General features: G+C 38.9%; 1 protein-coding gene across 2 annotated transcripts in view; it reads right to left on the bottom strand.

The window, feature by feature from the left end:
- The window catches only part of fam107b (family with sequence similarity 107 member B), a 29,821-nt gene extending 11,204 nt beyond the window's left edge, over positions 1–18,617 (bottom strand). Inside the window, exons 1-2 of one of the 2 annotated variants that reach the window (XM_012958879.3) lie at positions 18,459–18,617; positions 18,184–18,333 (exon numbers count right to left, since the gene is read on the bottom strand). The gene's annotated coding sequence lies outside the window, so the exon portion shown is untranslated. Of the gene's footprint in view, positions 1–18,183; positions 18,334–18,458 lie in introns of those variants that run through there. The other variant, NM_001007912.2, reaches the window with a different exon arrangement.
- Between the last annotated feature and the right edge of the window lie 1,350 nt (positions 18,618–19,967).

Raw genomic sequence — 19,967 nt, 5'->3', positions numbered from 1 at the left:
TTGCAACACACCGGCAGTCTTTGCTACGTGAAAACTGTTATTTTTTTTTAAACAGATAATATACCTTGATCAATCTGTAATTAGTCAAATCAACTGGTGTGTTTTTTTTCCTGGGAACAGTTGGTTTGACTTATTACCACAAATATACCATTACCTGGATGAATGAGAACCTTCACAGACACACCATTTATTTTACACAGATTTTTCTGCGAATTTTGTTTTACACAGCATAATAAATAGGCCCCATAGTGTATACAAGGATAGGCTAAAACCAGATGCATCTAATTAAAAAAAGCAATACAGGCTTATCAGTGGAATACCAGATGAAAACTCAGGGAAGGAAACATGGAAATTAAGTTAAAAAGGAAAGGCTGCTCTTTTATTAAGTGCAAATTGAGTTATTAACCACAGACAGAACTGATACATGCTAGGCAAAGTACATTATTCATGGGCTGATAACAAAGAGCTCAGAAAACTACTGTTGACCATAAAGTATACCATCTAACTAATGTACCCCCCTCCCCCCCAAAAAAAGCTATTTCCACTCCCTGACTGGCCACTTACTGGCCACTGAAACGCAGGCTGAGCAAAGTGGTTCATACACCCTGTGTGCCCCTACCATAAGAGAATATAGACTGAATATACACACTAATTTTAAAACAGAATTTTATCTATTTAGGCTAATCCTAAAAACGTGGATATTCAACTCAAAAATCAAATTGGGACACTGTAATGGAGTAGTGTAATTTATAGAGATGCTCCTCAAAATTACAATAAATGGAAAGTAAACACTCTCCCTGAACATGAATGTTCCCTTATAGAATTGCTATACATTTTTAGAATAGCAAGGGATCATTACCTTGCTTTAGAGCTTCTTTTTTTAAAGATACTGGTTGTGCTGCTGACCACATTACAAAAAAGTGTTTCAGTATAGACTGGCCATGTATTTTTAGAATAGTAACTGTTCATTACCATGTTATTAAACTACAGTTCTGGAGATCCTGTACGATCTTGTGCTGTGGTTCTGACCCCATATTAAACGTCAACAGGAAGCAGAATGCCCACTTAGAGCTGCTGCCAACAAGTGTGGGAAATACTGAATTACGCCAATATTTATACATGGGAATAAAATAACTGGTACTCGCGCTGAAAATCGTCCTGCATTTTCCTGCATGACCCTGCCCTCCACTGAATTTAGGAAAAATGCAGTCCTCTTGAGCAACAAAGTGGAAGTGATTCATATGAAGGAGTGCTCAATAAGAGAGGGGGAAGAAACAAGCCCAGTCCACCTAAAAAAAGTGTTAAATATGATAGAAACAGAAAAGTAACATTTAGCAAGAGTTAGTTGCCTAACAGGCAGTCTTGACTGAAGGAAGGAAATTGCCAATACAGCGTTTTTTCATACCGATATGCAAGATAAGGATAATTTCCCATCTATACACATAGAGAAGCTACATTAAAAGATAAAAAAAACATTGTTGCACTATCACAAGTGCAAAGCGCACAAATAGATGCAAAGTTAATTATAAACGAAATTAGCATACATGGTCTTTTAAACTAGTGGAAAACACCAATGCACCCCTTCATCCTGCTCTGGCGAATCAGGTGTAAGGGAATGTGGGAATTTCAGTCAGCCTGGACAGCAATAACAAGGATCCATTAACAGGCGGCGTTAATAGCCACAACTGACTTGCATCAAGTAAATCAGACACCTATAGGTTATTAACAGCATGTGCCAGAAGCAATGCCACTCCAACATGATCTAGCACATGCTACTATTTGCATTCAATGCTAATTCGATGTGAACAAGTTGCGGCGGATGGAACTCGGCATGCACCCACAAATATGCTGAAGTTCTGGGCAAAAAGTACTCAATTCTGTTCTGAAATTTGCAGGTTGCATTATGTTATTAAATAAGGCTTGATTACATTTAAAATGTATAAATCTAATAAAATGTTGTGGGTGTGATCACTTTAATTTCTTGCTATGTACACAGCTCACTGCAAACATTACACAATAGCTGTGAGGAGTAAATGTCCTTCCTACACAGTTACTTACACGACACAAACTCGGTAGGTATTTATGCACCAAGAAAAGAAATTGCTTACGAACACAGGATATTCTAAAAGATGAATCTTTTCCTGATAAGCTTCTGTGATTTACATTCTACTTTACAAATGGCTGATCACAAATAAACCTTGAAAAAAAAGCTTCCTGTCAATGAAAAAAATATTCTCTCTCTTACCTCAGAATTGCCAGAAACCGTAACGGAAGCCCTGTAGGCACAGAGCCCACACCCAAGGCTGCGAGAGAAAGGGCAATTTTACACACAGGACTGGAAAAAATTGCAGGGCCTTTATATATATATATATATATATACATATATATATATATATATATATATATATATATATATATATATATATATACATACACACACACATACATACACACACACACACACCCTCTGTAGTGCAAATGACAGGATGCTGTTCCAACTGAAAATTGTTCACTAAATATTACTATATTTAATTTATGATAAAAAGGCTTCTAAAAGAACTGAGGTGCACTTAGATGCAAAACAATTTATAGCTCTAACAGCAATCTCATGTATTACATTTTTCCTTAGGTTTCAAAAAGCAAAAAGGCTTCCCAAAATGTCACCATTATGTGGAATTCTGGATTTATGTTACTCACTTAAAGCGCACTTAGAAAAAAAAAGGTTTAACTGAAGTCATCTAAGCAACTTCAATTGGTCTTTTATTTATTTATTTATTGAGATTTTTGTTTAATGGCCAAAAAAAGTCAAATTACAAACCAGAAAAGTAAAGAATTAGGGTGAAATGTTATTTGTTTCTCTTGTTTCTTTTTTCTCATACTTATTTCTATAATTCATACCGACCTCTTGTTGCTAGGATCAATGGTTCTACTAACCATAAACGCTGGAAACATGAAACCATTCATAAAAATAAAAAGAGAACCAACTGTGAGTTATATAAACTTTCCCTTTAATACGGCATCACTATAAAATGTACAATACTGAGTAACCGCATCGGAAGGGCATCCTACACAGATGGGCTTCTTGTACAGGAAACCTCAGAAGTCTCTAGTAGCTGCAGAGAATAGGGAGCCCCATTTTTTTTTTTTTTAGAAAAAGAAAATTGCAGAAAGAGTAGAAGGAAACATTTTAAAGACAAGAATCACTTTTGGCAGAGCATTCTGTCTATATTGCTTGTGTACATGTAATTTCTGATATGTAAGATAAATGTAATTGTGCAAGAGCTGTTGTTTGCAATGTATTTATAGGCATGCTTTGTCTGCACTGTATTATTAAAGGTGTGTTGTGCTCAAACAGGTAACTACGGTGTACTAATCTTCTACAAAGGTATATTTCTAGGTGTGTGCTGACATTCTAGTACATTCTCACATTTATTAAGGGAGATGCATGCATCGCTGACTAACAAGTACTTAAAAACAAGAAGTTCTCAGCACTTTTTTCAATATTACTTTTTCATGGTTTTAAATTAGTTTACCAATATGTGTAGGAAGGAATAAAAATACAGGTATGGGACCTCTTATCCAGAATGCTCGGGACCTAGGGTTTTCCGGATAAGGGATCTTTTCGTAATTTGGACCTCTGTATATTAAGTCTACTAAAAATCATTTAAATATTGAATAAACCCAATAGGATGGGTTTGCTTCCAATATAGATTAATTATCTCTTAGTTGGGATCAAGTACAAAGTACTGGTTTCTAATTACAGAGAAAAATGAAATCATTTTTAAAAATTAGAATTATTTGCTTCTAATGGAGTCTATGGCAGATGGCCTTTCTGTAATTCGGAACTTTCTGGAAAACGGGTTTTCCGGATAAGGGATCCCATACCTGTATTAACAATAATATAGATAATTAGATTATCAATACCAATAATAATTTGCTATAAAATTAAATGTAAAAAGAAAATAAGCTAAAAAAATCCCAGGAAATAAACAGTACATCTATTCGCATGCTTGATTTGCAGCACTCTGAACGTATTATTAATTACGAACAGATTTATATTAAAGCAGAATATGCAATTTTAGTACTTCCTCATAGAATAATGAAATGCACTGTTACCTATTAGGACAAATGTGTCCTCTAATTAATAGAGCATAAAAATGTGAGATGATATTGGAAATCCATTCTAGAAAAAGAAACCCAGAGCCAGCACTAGGGAAGCATTTTCCATGAGCAATGTTACAATGTTCATATTACAATTGCCAATGTTCAAAAGGACATAAAAATCAAGCCATATAACTTTTAGCTCCATGTGCAAAATAATGTCACAAATTTGCATGTTACCATTTAACTTTGGAAGATTTTCCCCTTCTGACAGTTGGATCTTTACTTTCATGATACCATCATTTGCTATGGAAATTAAATACTGGATGTTGCTGGGTTTAGCATTTCAATGTTTCCAATCAATCTAGATGTTGTCTGAAGGTCACAAGCCAACAGGCAGTAGCTCAGACGTGAATCATTTAAAAATGCTAGCTGGATGATTTGAGCACAACAGGCAGCAATAAAACATTTCCTTTGCCACTTATGAATATCAAAACCTAAGGAAGGGAATGCCAGGCAGGATAAAAGAACTCTACTTTTTCTACTATTGCAACCAAATACTTGGCATGGTTAGTCAGGAAACTAGAAAGTACACCTTGGAAACATTTCCTGTATTACGGATAAATAGATGAGTAAATGTTTCCATGAAGAACGGCAATACTTGTTTATGCTTCCAGAATCATATGGTCAGTACTGTCAAATGTCACTGCAAATTAAACTTTCTAAAGAGATTATTCTCAAATTGGCGCGCTGCAATTTAAAATTGTATAAAGGATAACTACTATTTCATGGGATCTGATCTCAACAAACTTTACTAGCAGCTCACTTGAGATACCAGTGATATGAGCAGGAAGGCATTCAATTGCTGGTCCCTTGATCTTGGCCAAATGCTTGAACAACCCACAAGTAAAGAAGCACCATTAAACTAACATTTTTGGAAAGAAGTAAAAGTTTGTTCTAGAAGTCTTTGGGAATAAAAAAAAAAAAAAAAAAAAAAAACTCTTTTTTATTTTATTTTTAGTCTATTTTTCTACTGCCAAGAAGTTTCTATTGATATATTTCTCAAACAGCTGTTTAACATCTATCCACAAAATAAAGTGCTGCGGCTAGGGACATGCTTGCTTGAACACTTTGATGCCTTAGTCCACCTTTCTCCAGTCCATGTGCATTCAATAGAGCACTTTATATTCAAAAACACAGACATGGGCATTTGATCAACCAGAGAGCAGTGGCAGTTAAAGCACCTTTGTGCCATAGCTCTTGAAAATTTAAAGGTGATCATTGGCAGCATGCAAATTCATGAGCAAAACATAGGGACATACTTCAATGCCACATTATGCCAGTGTGGTTTTCAAGTACAAAGAAACTAGGAAGATCAGAAAATGAGTTCTGAATATCAAGCAACGTTTCCATCCCTCTCCACCCGCACCGCAGAAAGTCTGAATTTACTATTGTGTATCTGTTTTTTTGGGAAAATGAAAGTCATGTATGAATAAAAAAAAACAAAAAACCCAACAACACTATCAATCCCTAAGGCAGAAAAAAAAACTCCCATCACACATAAAATAGTTCAGTTTTAAAAATAGTCAGGGCCAACCATGTGATGTGACTTTTTCCTCTAATAACGTTCCCTAACAGTAATAAGGCACAGGTCAAAGCAGATGTGTTCATTTCCACCATTCCCACACACTGATACACAGATGTTAGGATGTTATACTATACACAGAAACTACTTTCCCACCCATTTATGTGTATTTACTCTTCTGTTACACACTCTTAAAAAAAGAACCACATGGGACACAAAAAAAAAAAAAAAAAAAAGAACCATATGGGACACAAAGGATAAACCAAGGATCTGTCCAGCAGCTGTGTTAAGGTGGTCATACATGGTAAGATCCCCTCGTTTGGAGAGGTCGCCAAACGAGCGGATCTTCTCCCCATATGCCTACCTAAGGTGCGTGATATCAGCCTAATTCTATTGTTTGGCCCGGCAGGGCCAACACTGGCAGATAAGCGGCCAAATCATTCTAAAGGACCTGAATTGGCAGCTGAAATCTGCCTGTATATGGCCACCTTAAGTAGGAGCATGGCAACAAGACTGGATGGTAAGAGGCCCTTCAGATAATGCAATATTGTCATGATATGCAAGTTTCACATTTGCCAGCATGTATATCTGAAAGGAAACAAGCAACAATTCTTTTTTGCATGAGGCAGCATTTTTATATAGCGCAACAGCCCACAGATGCACATTCAATGCACCAGAAATAACAGTGTCATTTATTTTACACAGCTTTTTACAACATTTTTTTGAGTGAATTTAATTTTCACAGTATAATAAATAGGCTCCTTAGTCTTATGTTTTCTGAATAAACAATCATGATCAGTATAATGAAAGTGTATAACAGTCACACAAGGCTGTTTCATTTTTCTCTGCCTGCATAGGAATACTGATGGAGTAACTGCATATTCAGAAGGATCTGCACCCACCTGCTCTTTTAAGTGATTAAATGCACTGAATGCCACTGCAATAGCCTTTGAGCCCACAAACCAAATTTCAGCATGGTAATGCAAATGCAAACATTTTGTACCAAAATCTGCTGTGTGTGCATGCAAGTAGCGGTTGGGTACAGATCTGCTGTTTCTTTACCTGAACTTTTACACAGGCAGAAAAACATACTTGTGTGATAAGATAAAGGTTATGGTGTCATCTGAAGATGTCTATCCCTATTTAGCATAGAGTAACAGATAAAAGCTTTTTCTACAGCTGGCCAAACAAGTAGATATTTGCCCGATTTATCCACCCACGTGCTGGAACAAATCAGAGTAATATTATCATTTGGCCCCTGCCCATTGATCAGATCATAATGAGGGCCTTGGTAGAGGAAGAGGACTGCATCATTCCATTTCTAATCCCAATAAAAATCATTCAGGCAGGATGTTAAGAAGAAACCTTACAGTGGTAAATACGAGACTGACTTGGTCTGAAGGGGACAGCTAGGTAGATTTTATCAAACCATGCACGATAAATAAAGCAATTGAACTTTTACAAAACATTAAAAGTCAGAAGTTGTAATTACAAAAAGCCAAATTATTAAGGGTTATGGAACACAGGGTGTCAGATGTCACCACTACTGTCTCCATTGCTGAAATATGCCCTGTGTTCAATCAGCCAAAAGCTTGCATTAAAATACAGAATGGAAATAAAACACTGGGGTAATCACATGCTAATGCTAATTGGTCACTTTAATATCACATTTAACATTTTATTCAAACTACTAAGTACTGAAGAACACCCTGCAGTCGCCTATTATGCACATAAAACATACACAACTGGGTTTTTGGATGAAGATTCCTCATGCAGGATGAACTGCAGTGCTTCCCATTTACTTCAGTGGTAAGAAAACCTAGTGGGTAGCAACACAGCAAAAATACCTATAGCAAGTAGGTGCAACCAAAATGAACAGCATTGTGACCTTTTCTAGATCTCTAAAAGCATGCTCCCTAACACAAATACTGCAGAGTTTAGCACTGTAATAAGCATCACTCTGATGTCTCACAAAAGACTTATGTCACCTGATACAGTACATCACACTATCATTTGCCCCAGTGGGGAACAGCATGGTAACTGCTGTGAGGTCAGGCTCGGGGCATCTCTACTGATGTCTTGGGCAAGCAGCCAATCACTCGTGTCCATAAAACAGATAGGCAAGCCTACTACCTTCCTGCCCTTGGTTTATCCTCACTAGGAAATCCCAGCCAGGGCAGCTGACATTCCTTGTGCTCTGTGTCCTACTTTAGGATATTTAGCACATTTTTGGGAACTTGGGACTATTTCTAAATACTAAATTAGCACTAACAGAGGTAAAGATAAGTTAGTGTTGTTGGATGGAGCACGCCAGGACTACTTTTTCAATAAAAATTATATCCTTTATTTCTTGCTTCCATTAAAAACATATTGAAAAGCTCAGACCCCCCAGCTTAACGCATTTCATGGCTCAACGCCACTTCATCAAAAGCTAAAAAGAGGTAAAGATAACAATGGCAAAAAAGCAAAGCAAAAGCAAATAAATAAAAGCTCAGTATTGTTATATTATTATTTAAATTTGACCAAACTTTCACATGGATGCACAAATCCCCTACCAAAATGTATTTCTAAACTTTCAATTAAAAAAAAAAAAAAAAGAGGCACAGTGACAAATAAGCATGGCTACAATGTAACTGGAACATAAAAAGAAAAGTGCAGTGTGGGAAGGGGGGTTTATGCTTTGTGAACATGTCACTTCCCACTTTCATTTTTAGGATGATACAAAGAAAGGAAGCAATGGGGTTACAGAGGGCATACAAAACAGCATTTAGCTATCCAACATGACTAAACTGTTCACATATGCAGGAAATGGTATTAAAATACTTGTATGGGTGCATAGGAACTAGCAATGCACAGAACTACTGAAATTTAGAAAATTGGCATTTATATATATTTTACATAACATGCTTGTTAATGCTAGTTTTGTTTTCGTAGTTTTTGTGGTCAAAAACACGCTGCTTGTCAATAGTCAGTCCTTACTGGTATCAATGGAAAGCTTTAGCACTCAGGAAACACACACTTCAGGGACCCTAGTTTTGGGCAACAACACACAGGGCATTTTGGGCACAGTAGCTAAGGAGACAGGGCCAAAGCACACAAGACCACCCACTGCCTGCTATGGTACTCACCTGAGCGAGTTTACAAGGGTAAACCTTTTTTATCAAACCAAGCGTACAGTAAATTTAGTAATGTGAAGTTATTTGCCCTTTGGTTTACTTGGATTCTTCCCCAATAAAGCATCAGTAGTAACTGAAAGGGATTTTACAACAAATTTTGAGTACAGAGGGTGTTGGCAGAGCTAAACAAGCTGATTAAAGCAATATGGGGCGCCATTGTCAGATATCATTTGCAATACCACATCTTATATAGAGTAATTTCAAAAAGCATAGTGATACAACACATTTGAAGGTCACATTTCAACTAAAACTATCATCATCTTAGCAGAACAAAGATAGGCCCCATTGGTTTGTAACAACTTCCTGTTCCTACATGCACTATTTCATATCTGCATGCTTAAGAACTCGATCAGCTCTTTCATAACTATGACACTACCACATACTGTACTGTTATGATACTGTTTAATAAATACCACATACATCCTAGCATTTGTCCATGATGATCTGGACACTACTTCATTGAGTGAAATATATTTTTACCTCAGAACTAGTAGTAGGTAGCCCATTACAAATAATCCAAAAATCAAAGGCTTATTCTAAGGGGCTGATTTACTTACCCACGAACGGGTCGAATGGAGTCCGATTGCGTTTTTTTCGTAATGATCGGTATTTTGCGATTTTTTCGTATGTTTTGCGATTTTTTCGGATTCTTTACGAATTTTTCGTTACCAATACGATTTTTGCGTAAAAACGCGAGTTTTCCTATCCATTACGAAAGTTGCGTAAAAAGTTGTGCATTTTGCGTAGCATTAAAACTTACGCGAAAAGTTGCGCATTTTTCGTAGCGTTAAGTTTTAACGCTACGAAAAATGCGCAACTTTTCGCGTAAGTTTTAACGCTACGAAAAATGCGCAACTTTTTACGCAACTTTCGTAATGGATACAAAAAACTCGCGTTTTTACGCAAAAATCGTATAGGTAACGAAAAATTCGTACAGAATCCGAAAAAATCGCAAAACATACGAAAAAGTCGCAAAATGTTCGTTTTCAAGTCGGAACTTTTCCAATTCAGGTCGGATTCGTGGGTTAGTAAATCAGCCCCTTAGTGTGTATAATGATAAAGTAAAACCTATGGTTATTTATTCACTTGTGGGTGGTGGAAGTCACACTGTTCCACTAAAAGAATAGATGCAACACAGGATGGCAGCACAGAACACTGGAAACCCAGAATGCAAGCCCTTGGGTACATTTTTTTATGTTAACAAAAAAAGGCCTAAAACTAATAAATGTATAATTCAATAGTTTTGGGCTCAAAATGGATACATAAAATGGTCATAACAAACGTAATCAACTAGGCAACTGATGTGATGAATTAAAAGGACAGCAATGTGTGAAGGAATAGAGTTACAAGTTACAAGCTGGGGGGGGGGGGGGGGGGGGGTAGGGCACACAGCAGATATCCACCAACTAACGTAAGACTTGGCTTTAGTTGTCAGATAACATCTGCATTTTCCTGCACCTAAGCGGATTCAATGCTTCTGGGTGCAGGCATAATTAGAAGACTTTTCAAGCGTACAGGCGGATGATCAGCCTGTGTTTATACGCAGAGCGACAATCTACCTTGTGCAGCCATACACTAAATCCGGCCCGGCATGTAATTGTATGTATCCGGCCCGTGGGGTTGGCGCACGCATTTGCCGTCACGGACAGAGAGCTGGAGAGAGAAACCGACGCGGCGCGGAGTTCTGGCTTGATATTTTGACTGACACAGGTACATGGGGGAAATATGGTGGCTGCTGGCACAGATACATGGGGTAATATCATGGCACTTGGCACAGGTACATGGGGGTAATATGATGGCACTTGGCACAGGTACATGGGGGCAATATGGTGGCTGCTGGCACAGATACATGGGGGCAATATGGTGGCTGCTGGCACAGATACATGGGGGAAATATGGTGGCTGCTGGCACAGATACATGGGGGAAATATGGTGGCTGCTGGCACAGGTACATTGTGGAAATATGCTGGCTGCTGGCACAGATACATGGGGGTAATATGGTGGCTGCTGGCACAGGTACATGGGGGCAATATGATGGCTGCTGGCACAGGTACAGATTGCGGGCAGTATGAGGGATTGGCTGCTGCTGGCTCAGGTACATGGGGCAATATGATGGTTGCTGGCACAGGTACATGGGGGCAATATGATGGCTGCTGGCACAGGTACATGGGGGCAATATGATGGCTGCTGGCACAGGTACATGGGGGCAATAATATGGCTGCTGGCACAGGTACATGGGGGCAATAATATGGCTGCTGGCACAGGTACATGGGGCAATAATATGGCTGCTGGCACAGGTACATGGGGCAATATGGCTGCTGGCACAGGTACATGGGGCAATAATATGGCTGCTGGCACAGGTACATGTTCGGCCCGCAACCTAAAGTGTGTTTCGAATTATGGCCCCCTGTGCAATTGAGTTTGACACCCCTGCACTAAAGGGTTCAGAAATACTCTCTTCCAAAGAGCATCCCATCTATTGTCACAGCAGCAAGAAGCTAGGAAGAAGAAATACAAATGTATTTTACCAAATTATTTTAAAAGAGGCTGCAATCTACAAAATCATGTTAGGGATATTTCTTTGCAGACCTGGATTTATCTGTAGAACACTGAATAGAAAGCATGATCCAGAAACACATGATTAAAAATAATTACTAGGCAATATCAGTATCACACCATTTAATAACAAAGACGTTTTCAATTACAGAACGCGTTGCTAATGCACAAACTAAAGTGCTTCCAAAAACACCATTAAAACTGACTTTATAATAGGGAACAGTTGAAAGAACTTTTCAATCACATCTTTCAATTACTACCAGGCAAACTGTGAAAGTCATAAATACTGCTAAGTAGACTTTACTACAGATTTGCGCATATATATTTGTTGGATTCATTGCTTAAGACAGCTGCAATTATATCCAACATAAGGGTTGTCTTCAGCTGTTGTCGCTCATTTTTCTCTTTATTCAACCTAAATTAATTATGTAACATTTTAATATGCTGTCAAACATGTCTCAGCAATGGCCCGACCTCTCTACTAGAGTTACATGCAAATAAGTTAAAACTAACAGGTGCTTAAAGTATGGCAGTGAAATATTTGTGGTACCCCCATATGTCAATGTGTACGTAAAAGGAATTGTCTTCTACAGTACACACTTGACAAATGAAAAAGTATTTTTTTTAAAGGAGCAGGCCTTAAAGAAACTTCAGACTTTTCACTACTAGAGTTTGGCACATGTGTAAAGCTGGCCATACACGTACCGATAGTAATATATGAAACCTTGTTTCGTACAATATTTGGTGCATGTATGACGGTTCGAATAGAGGACCGTTATCGCAAGAGCATCGGATATCAGATTTTGATCGGGCCCACTGAAGACGTCAAGCAAAATCTGCATTAGGGCTGAATCGTCAGATGGAGGTATCTCTGACAGTTCAGCACTGAACATGGTCGCAGGAAAGATCGTTATTGGTACGTGTATGGCCACCTTAAGGGGATTGGGTAAGTCTGTGGGAGTTATGATAGGATGAACAGATCACTTAAAATTCAGATACATCATTCTAGAAAATCCAGCAAGCTGGGCTAAACTAATTGCAGTTGAAATGCATTCAGTGCTGCCTTGCAACATGTATTTATTAGATGTGTCCCTGAATTTTCAAGTGATCTGGTCACCATATGCTAGGAGTGGAAAATAAAGTTGGCCAGGGGCAGATCATAGGCAGACAGGGGGCAGAAGGACTTGCTATTACAAATTTACAGGCAAGTACATTACTATTAAATGTGTGATAGGACCCCTGGCCTTGGCTGGTATTTTAATGGCAGGGCCGGTGAAACACCAGCCAGGTGGCAACTCAATCTATGGCAGAGATCACAACTAACATTGCAGTGAAGTATTCAGACCAAGGCTGGACATCCTATCTGAGAGATGCATATATTTAGCTGAAGAATCTGCCCAGCACTAATTATAGGTGTATAACAAACTTCAGAAGTTTGGAAATTGTGAGAGCGCATTGTGCCCGTTTCAGTGATTTGTATTGAAAACAAAGACAATGAGAAAGAAGAGGTCTAAATGCACTGGGTAATATGTAGTATTAACTGCAATGCTTTTATATTACTTACCAGTCTACTACATAAATGTTGTTGGTTCCACTACATCTGTCTGTGTTTGGAATTGTGTTTGAAACACTATCCATCAACACAGCCTGCGGTCAGGCCCACAGCCAGACACAAGCTGCTTTGCAAGCTAAATCTTGGACAAAAAGATTTCAAATACCAGTGTCACTGCACTGCTTAATGAATGTCATGGTGTTAAAAATAGAATGTGAAGATTCAAAGTTCCGGAAAACCATAAACATACAAGTGTATTGGACAACTCACTGCCTTACAGATTTTATTAAACAACACGTTACAGAACTCCCCATTAGAAGGATTCTGGGAGTTTAAGTTCAGTAGTTCAACATTAAGGAGCACCTGCCCGATGCGTAATGTACAGTATTCATCTTTTTTTCTCAAAGAAAAAAAAAGTATTTTTAAAATAATGATTAATGATAAAAATTGCTATACATAGTTTATTAATATATTAAGCAGCCATGATCATGTCATTAATTGAAACCACAAAATACTTTCACAAGAGCCTCCACTGATTCATTTAAACATTTTAATTTTTATTCAATGGTCTAAAGTTCATAAATGGAAACACTGGAGTGAAAAGGTTTGAGCTTATGCTGAGTTTCCACTGCAGTGCTGGCATTCTGGAAGCAACATGTATCCTGTGACTGGAACAGTTATTGTGCCTTGGATAAAGTATGCAGAATGCATATAAGGAACTGTGTAAAAACTACAGATACAATTAATTTCCAGGACAGCAGTGCATATAGAAAGGCAGAGTTCAAACCAAACCCCTTGAAAAAATCAATAGAGTGTATTATATGATTTGGTGACTTTCATTAGACCTCAGTCTTATGGATGAGTTGCTATCCAAGTGAATCTCTGCATATATCATTAAATTATAAAGCACCAGGCAGCACAGTGACTGCAGCTATGGGGGTGGATTTGTGCCAGCTGATCCATTTCAACACATAGCTGGGCTTTGGATGGAGAGAAGCCAGATCATAATCATCTGCATATCATCTACCCTTACTGAAGGATTTCCCCACTTTCTTCCTTTGTTTTAAAGAGGTATCCTGATCAAAATAAAAAAGGGTTTGTTTGCGCCAATAAACAGTGTGTAGTGAGTAAAATAGAACAGTTTGTGACATTGACACAAAAGAATATTGTGGGAATTGCCCCTATGCAATAAATGGCCCACTTTTGCCCAGGTGCAGCAATCCATGGTGACCAATAACATGTTTGCTTTTAAACAGATGATGAATAAATGTGAAGTGCTGATTGGTTTCTATGGGTGACTAGATCTGACACAAACTTTTATATAACTATAATCCCAGTTAAATGAAAAATATGTGCACTGGAAACAATTATTGCTGCGTCTGAATAATTTTAGGCAAGACAAGCAAATAAAGCAAATTTACAATAGCTTTTGCATACCCAGCAGTGGAAGAAAAACTGCAAATACTTGGCACCAGTGTGCAAAAAGTTATTTTTGCAGCACAAAAACATTGCCACGTTTATGCAGGCCTTAAGAACATGTTATGCACAATGCAAAGCTTCAATGTATAAATATCAAATTAAGAATACAAGTATGGGATCTGTTACCCAAGTAAGGGGTCTTTCGGTATTTTGGATCTCTATACCTAAAAATCTGCTAAAAAAATTTAATTTAAAGGAACAGTAACACCAAAAAATTAAAGTGCAAACTAATTAATATATTATGTACCTGTTAAAAGTTGTGTGTTTGCTTTAAAAACCCTACAATAGTTCATATAACTAGTTTATATAAACAAGCTTCTCTCTTATGTACCATGTACCCTGTGCCTTTTCTCCTCTTTTTAGCTTGAATAGCTGCCACCATGGATACACAGCAGCTTATTTACATACAACTACGTTACAAACATTACAACTATAGTAGCTTTTCTGAAGCAAACACAGAACTTTTACCAGTGCTGGACAACAATACATTATATTTTATGTACTTTAAAACCTTCTCATTTGTTGGTGTTACTATTTCTCTAAGCATTAATTAAACCCAAAAGAATTGTTTTGCCACCAATATGGATTCATGCAACTTAATTACGGTCGTGTACAAGGTACTGTGTTATAACTACAGAGAAAAAGACAATTTTCAAAAAATTTTAATTATTTGATCATTATGGCGTCTATGGGCGATCAGGGACACTCCTGCCATGAGGCAAAGTAAGAACTCTACTTTAGGCAGCAAGGAGCAGCCAGTTACCAGGGGCTGCAAAAAGCCACCTCTGCTAATTTTAAGACATGAATTTCCCATCTTTTAAGCAGAAATTCAGCTCTTCTAGCACTAGCGATGCAGTCCCCCTGGACCCACTCTGACACTAAAGTTGTACAGAGCAGGAGGAAGGGGGGGTGGTATTGGGGCCATTGCCTCAAGAGGCGGTAGCCCCAGAATTGCCACTCTGGGAAATGGCCTTCCCTTAATTTGGAGCTTTCTGGATAATGGATCCTATACCTGTATTGTACTACAAAATTAGAATTTTTGCTCTTATTTTCTGCTTATTTCCATTTAAGACTTATTACATTTCCCTCTATGAGGGAAGCATGGCTAAATATGATGAGGAGGAAAGTACCAATGGTGATGTATGACAGTTAGGGTGAAGACACACAGAGCTACTAGTTAGGGCTCTGGCACACGGGGAGATTAGTCGCCCGCGACATATCTCCCTTGTCACGGGCGACTGATCTCCCCGAACTACCTCCCGACCGGCGAAAATGTAAGTCGCCGGTGGGATGGCACACGCGGCAAATCGCAGAAATTGCCTCGCGAGGCAATGACTGACTAATCTCCCCATGTGCCAGAGCCCTTACTAGTAGTAGCTACTTGTTGTGGCTACTAAAATAGACAATGCTGATCATTAACTGATAATTGTCTCTACATGTGTTTTAGCAGAGGCAATTATTGTCTATGGCAGGGATCCCCAACCAGGAGTTCGTGAGCAACATGTTGCTCACCACCTCCTTTGATGTTGCTCCCAGTGGCCTCAAAGTAGGTGCCCATTTTTAAATTTCTGACTTGGAGACAAATTTTGGAAGCCCAGAGACACAGTTTTACTCCAAGCAGAGCCTCCTGCAGGCCACATGGGGCTACCAAATTGCCAATCACAGCCCTTATTTGGCAACCCCAAATATTTTTTTTTCATTCTTGTGTGGCTCACCAACACTTTTTACAGTGTGAGTGTGGCTCACGTGTTAGAAAGGTTGGGGATCCCCCAAAAGTAGCTGCTACTAGTAGCTCAGTGTGTCTACACCCTTACAAGTGTGGGACAGGAATGCTTAGGACCTGGGATTCACATAAGGGGTCAGTCTGTAATTTGTACCATTTTAATAAGCATTGAAATGTGAAGGCTAAAACATCCCTAGGTGGTCTTTACTACAAAAATGCATGATTATAGCTTTTCTACAAGGCATTATAGCTACACAGAGGTGTAGAATCTATCGCTCTAAACACCTGAGAGCTGGGATTATCCAGATATAATATCATTCCTCAATTTACATAACCATGCTCTAAAACTACATTTATTTATTTATGAAACAGTGCTGATTTGCCATGGACACATTTAAAACAAGTAAAAGGGATTACCATTATGCTGTCACTACCAAAGAAGGTAACAGCTAGTGAAGGGTTAATAGTGCATCATAACATAATATATACTATGAATTAAGTTCATCGATACTATTTTGTGTGGTTGTACAATCATCCTGAATGTTATACATTGTGTGCGCTCTTGTTAATGCACTTCCGTAATAAAGTATCTAGAGGGCTAGTCCCGTTTGTAGCTCCTGAGTGCCATTGCTTTCTTCCATTTCAACCTGCATATATTCACATGGTTGGAGGACTCCAGAAAAAAATCTGGATGAGGGAAAAATACACAAGTTAAGTTTCAGTGAAGGGAAACATATGAATGCCCTGTTCAGTCTTCCAAGTACACAGAGATGACATAGAGGCAGAAGTGACAAAGAGACACTTGAAGAGTCACGCTGGGCGGGGAACTGTTATGAATAACAGGTAGTTGTAGCAAAAGATGCAGAACTGGTAACTAAGGAGGTTCTGATAAATAAAGCCTTTAAAGAACTCCGAGCACTAGAACACAAGACTTTCTAACTAAAGAGAAATATATAAAAAAGATCAGAATCTTGTTTAGAGCATATGACCATGCAACAAGCAATCCAGAGGCCAAATAGTACAGCAGCTGTAGAGCTGTCCCTGTCACATGGCTGCACAGCTACATACAAACTAAATACTCTTATAATGGGAATTACTATAGCATCATAATTAGTACAGCTGGAACTGCTGGTTAGGGTTGCCACCTAGCCGGTATTTTACCAGCCTGGCCGGTAAAAAGGATGCTTGACGCCTAGGGAAAATACATAAAAATAGAAAAGGCTGGTATTTTTTTCCAGAAAGGTAGCAACCCTAAGTACACCCATTAGCCCAGCAAGCACTGCATTCCATTTCATAGGGCCTTCATTGAGCTAAGTAACCAACCTTTGTTGTCAGCAGTGTAACAGGATCATTTAAAGTGAACAGGACAAACTATTTTGCACCCATGGTGAGAGAGGCTGTAGTTGAGTACATAGGGGTGGGGTGTTAGCTGGACAGTGCGAGCTAAACCACAACAGCAATTGAACTCAGAGGAGGCAATATATTCAGTGCATGAGCCGCTCCCCCATCAGCTATCAAATTTGATAGCGCCTCAACTATCACTATTCCCATTACACCAAAGTTGTGCGCAAAGTGCTAGAGCCACACGAGGCCACAAGCAGCCGGCAGGGCTCATCCCCTCACAGAGCCACTATGGAGCCCCGTCCCCACGCCAAACCTCGGCTTCACAAGCAGGAAGCCCCCAGTCAGGTGAAGGAATGCTTTCCCTACTGTTACCCAGCGCCGCTGCCAGACTTTCCCTTAGCTGCATGACACATTACATTCAAACATGATTTACCGGAAAATGACTTATTCATAATACTAGTAAGACACTACAGGGACTTTCTGCCCTCTTATAAACACAACTGAGAGGTTTCATCCCAACATGTCACCGCCAAAGGTCAAGCACTAGACAGCGGGGTCAGTGACCGCGTTTCAAACACGTTGCCCCTCTAAATAGCCCAGTCTGATAGTGTCCCGCATATACTCTAATCCCACAGAGCTGCTCTACTTTCAATAAAGGGGGAACTTACCTCCTCCGAGAGAGCTAACGCCCTTATCCCTGGGACAGGACCGGCTCACTCCCCTCCCGATACAATGTCAGATTTCAGCTCGCACATTGAAGCGTGCTCCAGCAGCCTGCCACACACATCCCCAACCTTCTCTTGCCTCACAATAAGCTCCTGCAGAAAAAGAGCAGCCCTGATGGGTGGGGAGAGAGTAAGAGGAGTTCCCCCCCAAACTCAGTCGCACAGCTCTCCGAACAAGCTCCGCCTCTGGAAATCTCATTTAGGCAAGGACCGCTTACCCCGCTGGTTTGTGTTCATCTGAGGTAGCTTTCTGCCCAAGCCCTTTACTCTTGTATCTGCTTCTAATTCTGTGTGTTCTAATAGCCACCGAGGCGTTAGTTTTTTTTTCTGACCTGTGCTGCGACAATGCAGATGGTTTAGGTTAGTGATCAATGAAATCAACAGGATGTGCTCGTATACATATATATATATACATGTCAAAGCAGGAAGCACTGCAGCCCTGCCCCTGCATTTTCTCTTCTGCTTCCACAAAAAAAGACAGCCCTTTGTCATTACCTCATTTAAACTATCACTGGTTTGAGAAAATAACTTTATGGGCAAAAGCCAATAAATACCTGCTTTATTTATTTGTAATGAGATTTTTTTTTTAAAGAGCCATTAGTTCCAGCTTTTCGTTGAATAATTTTTTTAACGAAACTGCATGTAGCATGCAGAACATGATGAAATGCAGTTGGCCAAAACCCTTATCTTTTATTTAGTGTGATTGTAGTAGATGAACCACACACACTAACAGAAAGCAGGGGTCTTACACCATTTAATATATATGTGTGTATTAAAACAATCCCCTGTAACGGGATCCCTGACAATACAGTCATGAGTTAACAGACCTTATTTTTGCTAGTGACAGTACCTAAAACCAGTGGAGTAATTACAGGGGAGGCCAGGCCCCCTTAAGTGCGCCACTGCCTAAAACACCTAAATACATTACATGTAACAGGTTCAATACCTGTATTGTCTACCTTTGGCATTTGAGCTATAGGTATGCATTAATGGCACTTTATGCAATTAGTCTTTGAGTGAGAATGATCTGCCAGCAGGTAACAGACTAGTGCAAGCTTTGCCCAAATGTTAAACCCCACCCAGGAAATCCTGGGTAAAAAAAAATAAAATATATATATGTGTGTGTAATACTGTTATATTACCAATAAATATTATATTCATATTGACCTATTACACAGTTTGTAAAATGTTATGACAATTTTTGGTCAGACTCTTTTGTACTATTATCTGTTAAGACTGCTTGCAGATTTGTACACCATTATTTATTATTAGCAATATAGTAATTATCTGAACCTTGATTTCCTGCCAATGTAAAATTACTGCAGTTAAAAAAACCAGAGAGGCAGACTCTGAATGCCAAAAAATATCTGTGTTGCATTTAATTATGTTACTATCAACTACACCTGTACTTTCAGATAGAACCTTAACCAGTAACTGCAGTCTAACCCAATAAAAAAAAGTTTTTAAAAACAACTTTTAGACCTTTATTTTTGCGGATCTCAGCGTGTATGGGGACCTTAAGAGAAGTGGATCTACGCTCTGTGTGACCTTGCCCTTATACATAAAGTCCCTGTGTTTGTTTTGTGTAAAAGGCTTAAATGGATTGTTGGTTACAACATGCAAACTCTAAGCTTGCTACACATGATTTAGAGCTGGATTATGGGGGCCAGTTGAGGCCCACACTCACAGTTGACTAATCTTTTCAATTTAGACCCTGATCTAAATGT

The sequence above is a fragment of the Xenopus tropicalis genome, chromosome 3, assembly GCF_000004195.4.
Source record: "Xenopus tropicalis strain Nigerian chromosome 3, UCB_Xtro_10.0, whole genome shotgun sequence".
NCBI classification, from domain to species: Eukaryota; Metazoa; Chordata; class Amphibia; order Anura; family Pipidae; genus Xenopus; species Xenopus tropicalis.
The sequence above is the reverse complement of the archived record's forward strand: the minus strand, read 5'-3'. Positions and strand labels throughout refer to the sequence as shown.